General features: G+C 42.5%; 1 long non-coding RNA gene across 1 annotated transcript; it reads right to left on the bottom strand.

Annotated features, from left to right (window-relative positions):
* Positions 1-88: 88 nt before the first annotated feature.
* Positions 89-4,489, bottom strand: LOC114565692 (uncharacterized). Its single transcript, XR_003693962.1, has 3 exons — positions 4,090-4,489; positions 3,308-3,381; positions 89-1,906 (listed from the first exon to the last, which is right to left on the bottom strand). It is a non-coding gene; the product is annotated as an uncharacterized LOC114565692 (long non-coding RNA).
* Between the last annotated feature and the right edge of the window lie 1,780 nt (positions 4,490-6,269).

The following is a 6,269-nucleotide window of genomic DNA, read 5'->3' as shown; positions in this document are numbered from 1 at the left end:
TTGAAAAGTAAAAACACCAGATGGGAGGCTCCAGGCTGCAGCCATACAGTCTTGGCATATTTTTGTCAAACTAGTGTGATACGCCAGTGTTGCCGCATTTTTTTCTTTTCTTATAGATGGTAACAAGTTGAAAACTAGAGTAAATAGTAAAATAGTGAAATAATTTAATAAAATAATGTACTCACATTGCACATGATTATGTAAAGTGAAATTGCAGTTGCAGCCTAAGTGGATAGAAGTGCTTATTGTTTTGTGTTATTTGTTTTTTATGTAATGTGACTTAGAGATTGACTCAGTGCCATTTAGCTGTCCCACATACAGTAGGTTCATGACTGTCTATTACAAGCTGGCCTACGTATGAACGTCAGCTTCCAGTAAGGTTGACCATTACCTCGATATCCCAACAATGCTTTGATGGCAGCCTGGTAAGAATAGCTCTCTCCACAGGTCCTGGCTTCCACAGACAAGAGTGCAGAGGGGTAAGAAAACGTTGGACGTGACTGTATTTAGTGGCAAGCTGTTAGGGTCAGCAGTGAAGTTGTGGAGCAGTGTTGAAGGGGACAGCAGTTTAAGACAGTGTCTCTGGTTTGGATTTGTTTTGAAGGGGCTTTTCTTGGCTTGGTCTTGGCTCGTTTTCTTATGGGATCAGGCTTAGCGCCGAACAATGAGGACGATGGGAGCAAGCGAACTACTCTTCATCACTATCAGTCACAATGTCTCCTTTATGGGTACGTTCTTCTTTTGTAGTCAATATTAGAAATTAAGCCGTGTTTGTACTATGGCAATGTTTCTTTTAAATATGAATATTACACACCTGTTAACACAAATAAACAGTAACTGTAAAAAGCTGAAAACTTCAACAGATCACAAAAGCAGTAAGAACTGTGCCTTTCTTAATCCAAGTGGTGATCAAGGTTGAGGTATTAAGGAATGCATTAACAACAATGTACTTCAACTAAGTGTGGAGAATTGTAAATGTGTCTATCTTTGGGTTTTACTCTGTGTAATTTTGTTATCATCTGGATGTTTTATATCTGTAATAGATTTCCTTTTCAAGCATTACTTTGCTTTTCTGCTGTTTAATCATCATTAGGCCCCGTTTGGTACATTTGATTATTTTATAAATATCCTATTATTTACTTCTTCGATGTAACCATTACCCCACTGGGATCATTTATCTTCATTTATTCTAGCAGTCAATTACTTGATCATTTTATTTTCCATCACAGGCAAAGCGTGGTGGATGTTGATGCTGGTTCTCCGTCTGCCCGTCCTCCTGCTGGCCGGCTTCACCCTGTTCAGTGACGAGCAGGACAGATTTATCTGCAACACCATCCAGCCAGGCTGCTCCAATGTGTGTTTCGATGTATTTGCTCCTGTATCCGTCTTCCATCTCTGGCTTTTCCACCTCATTCTTCTCTGTCTTCCCCATGTGCTGTTTGCAACCTATGTTGTGCATAAAGTTTTGTTGTATCCCTATTTTGGAGGGTTCTACTGCGACAGGAGTCGAGGAGGTTCACCTTTCAGCTGTGAGAACTCCAGCTCCTCAAGAGAAGTGTCTTTGCATAAAGCTCCACTTCACGAACTGCAACGAGAATGGGGAGCGCCGCGCTTCTACTGCGCTTACTTCCTGGTTGTAATTCTACGGATCCTTGTGGAAGTGGTTTTCGGTGCAGGCCAGTTTTTTCTCTTTGGTTTGTCCATTCCTAGGAGCTTCCTTTGTTACGAGGCGCCCTGCACATCTGGCGTGGAGTGCTACATCTCCAGACCGACTGAGAAGACCTTAATGCTCAACTTGATGCTGGCCGTTGCCTCCTTGTCCATTCTGCTGAGTTTGCTTGACCTGGTGAGCTCCATGAAGGCGATGGTGAGGTGGAGGACACAAAGGGAGATGTTGATGGAGGAGCTGAGTAAAGGAGAGCAAAGCAGTATGTTCACAACAACAACCATGACTGAAGACAGCAATGTGCCTTTAACCAGAAGAATCAGCCCGAGTGAAAGCTCAAAGAACAGTCTCATAGATCAAAAACCAGTTGTTGTTCCAGTTCCAGATGGTGAACCTCTTCATGCTAAGGTGAATGGTGGACCCGTCACTAAAGATGGCGAAGTCACTAATGACACGAGGCCAGAAAGCAAAGATGCTAAAGTGGAGATGTCTCGCGCACCCACTCCCATGAGCACTCCAGTACCAGCTCACTTTGTCCTCCACAGCCACCTGAGACCCCCCTTGTCCCCTCGCCTTGACAGAGGACCACCAAACCCCAGGATGCCAACACCTATGGGTGTCAAAAAACTGGACCAGAACACTCCAGTTGGGGCAAACTCAGGCCAACACTCTGATAGCAGTGAGTCTCAAGAGAAGAGGGCATGGGTGTAATTGGCTGGACAAAAAACACTTCCTTTTCTTTTCTTATCAGTATTTTAGTTTATTTCTGTTTTAATTGGATTATGTATGGGAGAGTGCCCAGATTAAGCCCCTCTGAGGTTTTTTTTCATCTCTCAAACACATCTTTTATTGATTATGTGTATATTAATCTGTAGTATTTGAATATGTGTAAACCAATAAAATTAAATAAAATAAAGGGCCCGGCTAGTTTTGATTTCACTGTAATACTGTATATGATTATTATTGGTGTGCTCACAATGGCTGTGTAACGTGGACCTGTGTTTGAGTTACTGTCTCTAAGACTACAGCAGCAAGGAGGCAGTTTCATTTAACATAGATGTGGATGTTATTTAGTTATAAGTGGCTAGCTTATTAATTTGAAGTTATACTATTAGCATGTCCTAGCTTTACTATTTCCTGGCCCCTTTTACAAAATATATATTTATTTGAAGGTAGGCAATGCTTCTTTTATAGAATATGTTTATTTTAATTTATAATGGGAAATGAATGTGTGTACATTAAATGAATATTAACTGTATCTATCAGATGGAATCGTACCTTATCGTATCGCACTGAATCGTTCCAAATAAAAATGTATCGTCCCTGAACCGCATCGTAGCCCATGGATCTAGATACGTATCGAATCGTCTTATAAGGGAGAGATGCACACCCCTAAACTGATTCACATTGTTAACAGTTTGTGCAGTCCAAGCCGTGTTTGTTGAACACCCGGAGCTGTCTCTACGTGAGAAAAAGGGTAACTTCCAAAAACACAGGCTAACCTTGACGAAGCAGCAGTTCCAGCGCTCAGCTGTTGTCTGGATGACTGAGTGCTGGCAGCCACAACATACACACTAACCTGGCCTCTGACCTCTCACATGACCGCTCCATGACCCAGCCCTGACCTGACTTAAGCCAAACCTGCTCAGATGACATAAGACCTTCAACCTTCTCGCCACCATCATTCCCCATTAGCTCAGCATGCTAGCAAAGACCTACAAGACACAGAAAATGATCTATGGTCATAGTCACATTTGACTTTACAGTTGATGAAATGTTGCTTTCAGGAAATAGTCTTATATCCAAAACATGTCTCAGGTGCAAAGGTTCAATAACAGGAAACAGGGAACAAACACAGGAACAGGGTAAGGAACCATACTATAAGGGAAAGAACTTAACATTTGTATTATGTGTGGTGATGGCGCAGTGGATATGACACATGCCTTTAGTGTGGGAGACCTGGGTTTGATTCCCACTGTGATACATCAACCAATGTGTCCCTGAGCAAGACACTTAACCCCTAGTTGCTCCAGAGGTGTGTGATATCTGACATATGTAGCAATTGTAAGTTGCTTTGGATAAAAGCATCAGCTAAATGACATGTAATGTAATATCTGAAAATGTTTCAGTCAAGAGAACATAACAGAATAAATGATGGCTGAAATGGTTTCTGTCTGTGTGATTTTCCCCATGGAAATTATTTTGGGGGGAGTTCTTTGCTATTACTATAAGTGTGCTTTCAGTGTTTACTTTGTTTTCAAAAGTGTCCAGAATATCATCCTGTGACCAAAAACACTCAGCTGAAATAACTGTTGTAATTACTGGAATACAAGTTTTAACTTCTAAGTTCAGAACTGCCACTCCTGTCAGGTCAAAATGATGACAGTCAGCGCGTTTACATGAAGTTTAAAAAAAACGGTTACCAGAGGTAGAGAACTCCTTCAGTAACAGGGGTATCCCAGCATGTATACACCTTAACCGGATTATGATCGGTTTAAGCGTCTGCGCATGCTTCATCTGCCCCTCCCCACTCCGCTTGCATGGCCATCGGCAGAAAGAGCCAGCGGCCCGTCTGTTTTACTCCCCGCTGAGAAAACAGCAAACTCCGGTAACCGGTTGTCCTTCTCCGGGGCTGTCAACGCTGTGCCTCGGCAAAAAAGTGAAGGGACCAAGCAACCCGAGCAGCGGCCGCTGGCACGTTAAAGGTCCAGTGTGTAGGAACTTCTCCCATCTAGTGTTGAGATCATATATCCCAATCCAGTCTCTCGCACCACACAGTTCAAAGTAGGTATTACAGCTACGGTAGCCTTAACGCTCCAAAAAGCCGATCTCTTGCTCTTTGCAATTTCCTTTTTCTTTTTTTGGGGCGAAGAAGAAGAAGACTCCTGTTCCTGAAATTTGGATTTTGAATATGTGTGGTCCTCCATGTTTCCTTCTTCAAACTTGCCGGGGCCGGGAAGCTACAATACCCATTAGCAGCATTAGCAGCAGCTGTGAGTTTATCATGTGACAGAGAAAACGTGAAAAGTGGAGCAGTATGTCCTGTATGTCCCTTACACACACACACACACACACACACACACACACACACACACACAGGCGGAGCAGTATGTCCTGTATGTCCCTTACCGGCTAACGTATTTGAAGATGGAGCATGACTATGGAGCGTCTACCCCAGTTCATGCAAACGCAAATGTAAAATTTCAAGCCAAAAGGAATACTTGGAATTGATGGTGGAGGTAAATATTCATGAAAAAGGACAAGTTGGTGAACGGGCAACACAGATTTAAATAATGAACAACTAAACATGTTACACACTGGACCTTTAATGTTAGTTAGCTAGCTAGCTAGTGAAGCTAGCTTGATAATTCCACCCGACACTGGTTACAGATAACGTTATAATCAGCCGAAGTTGTTGTCGGGTGTGAACTCTGTGCGTTTCTGCGCTGTGACAAGAGTGTGTAAATGAAACATTAAGTTGTTAAATTTTACTCATTGAAAAGCCGATCGGTGTAATGTTGACATAGGTCAACAGGAAGAAAAAGCCAGTTGTGCGTTGGCACAGCGCCACCTACTGTACCGGAGGTAGAGCTCCTCCCGTCATTCTCCCCTCCCCACTCATGTATACGGGGAGAACTGGCAGAACCCGGCTACTGCTGTGCACGTAAAGGCACTGACTGAATGCAACAACACAACCACTGACACACTTTACCCCCAGTGTAGCTATGACCCTAACACATGCCACATACCCCTTCTCATTCTTCTTCTGCTGTGGTATTTGGGTCAACTAAGGACTCTACTGTCACTAGGGGGAGGTCAAGAGGTCGGACTAGCAAACTTGGTGACCCTACACATGCGTCAACCCATAGTCACACAGAACAGTGTTTCTAACACACACACACACACACACACACACACACACACACACACACACACACACACACACACACACACACACACAAAGCTGCTAGATAAAAGTTAAGAGGTCTGAAATATTAAGTTCTGTGTTCTGAAGATGCCCCAGAACTAACACTAACATCCTGTTAGGAAAAAAAACGTTGACAGCCATCCAGTGAGGTAAATGTCTGCCTTCAGCTTTTCTCCATAGATCAGACACACACACTAAAGAATTGTTAGTTATGTGCCCCCCTGGCAAAATCCCAGCCACTGTGTCTATCTCAACACATGATGTAGTCATGATATCAGCCATGTTTAAGCCAGGCCCCCGCTTTGTTGTGAGATGTATAGTGGGATCATATGGAACATTTAGCTTGCCCCAACCCTTTCACCCTCCTGTTGTCCTGGGGTCTAATCTGACCCATTTTCAAAAAGTTTCTTTTTGGGAAATTTGGGTTTCTTTCAACCAAATTGTCCATAAAAATAACGTGATGGTTCCCTACAACACTCTTCACAAGTTAAATAAAGAATCAGTTCACTACTTTCATTGAATTTGGGTGTTTTAGTCAATTCTATAGCATTTGAAAAAAAAAAAAAAAGATCAAAGAACATTGGAAAAAGTGACAAAAAATTTTGGGAAAAAAAAATGTTTTTTTGAAAAAAGTGTTAAAAACGTCACCAAAACAAGTTTTAGATTGAAATTTTG

Source organism: Perca flavescens, chromosome 12, assembly GCF_004354835.1.
Source record: "Perca flavescens isolate YP-PL-M2 chromosome 12, PFLA_1.0, whole genome shotgun sequence".
Taxonomy (NCBI): Eukaryota; Metazoa; Chordata; class Actinopteri; order Perciformes; family Percidae; genus Perca; species Perca flavescens.
Note: the sequence above shows the minus strand (reverse complement) of the source record. Positions and strands in the feature narration are given on the sequence as shown.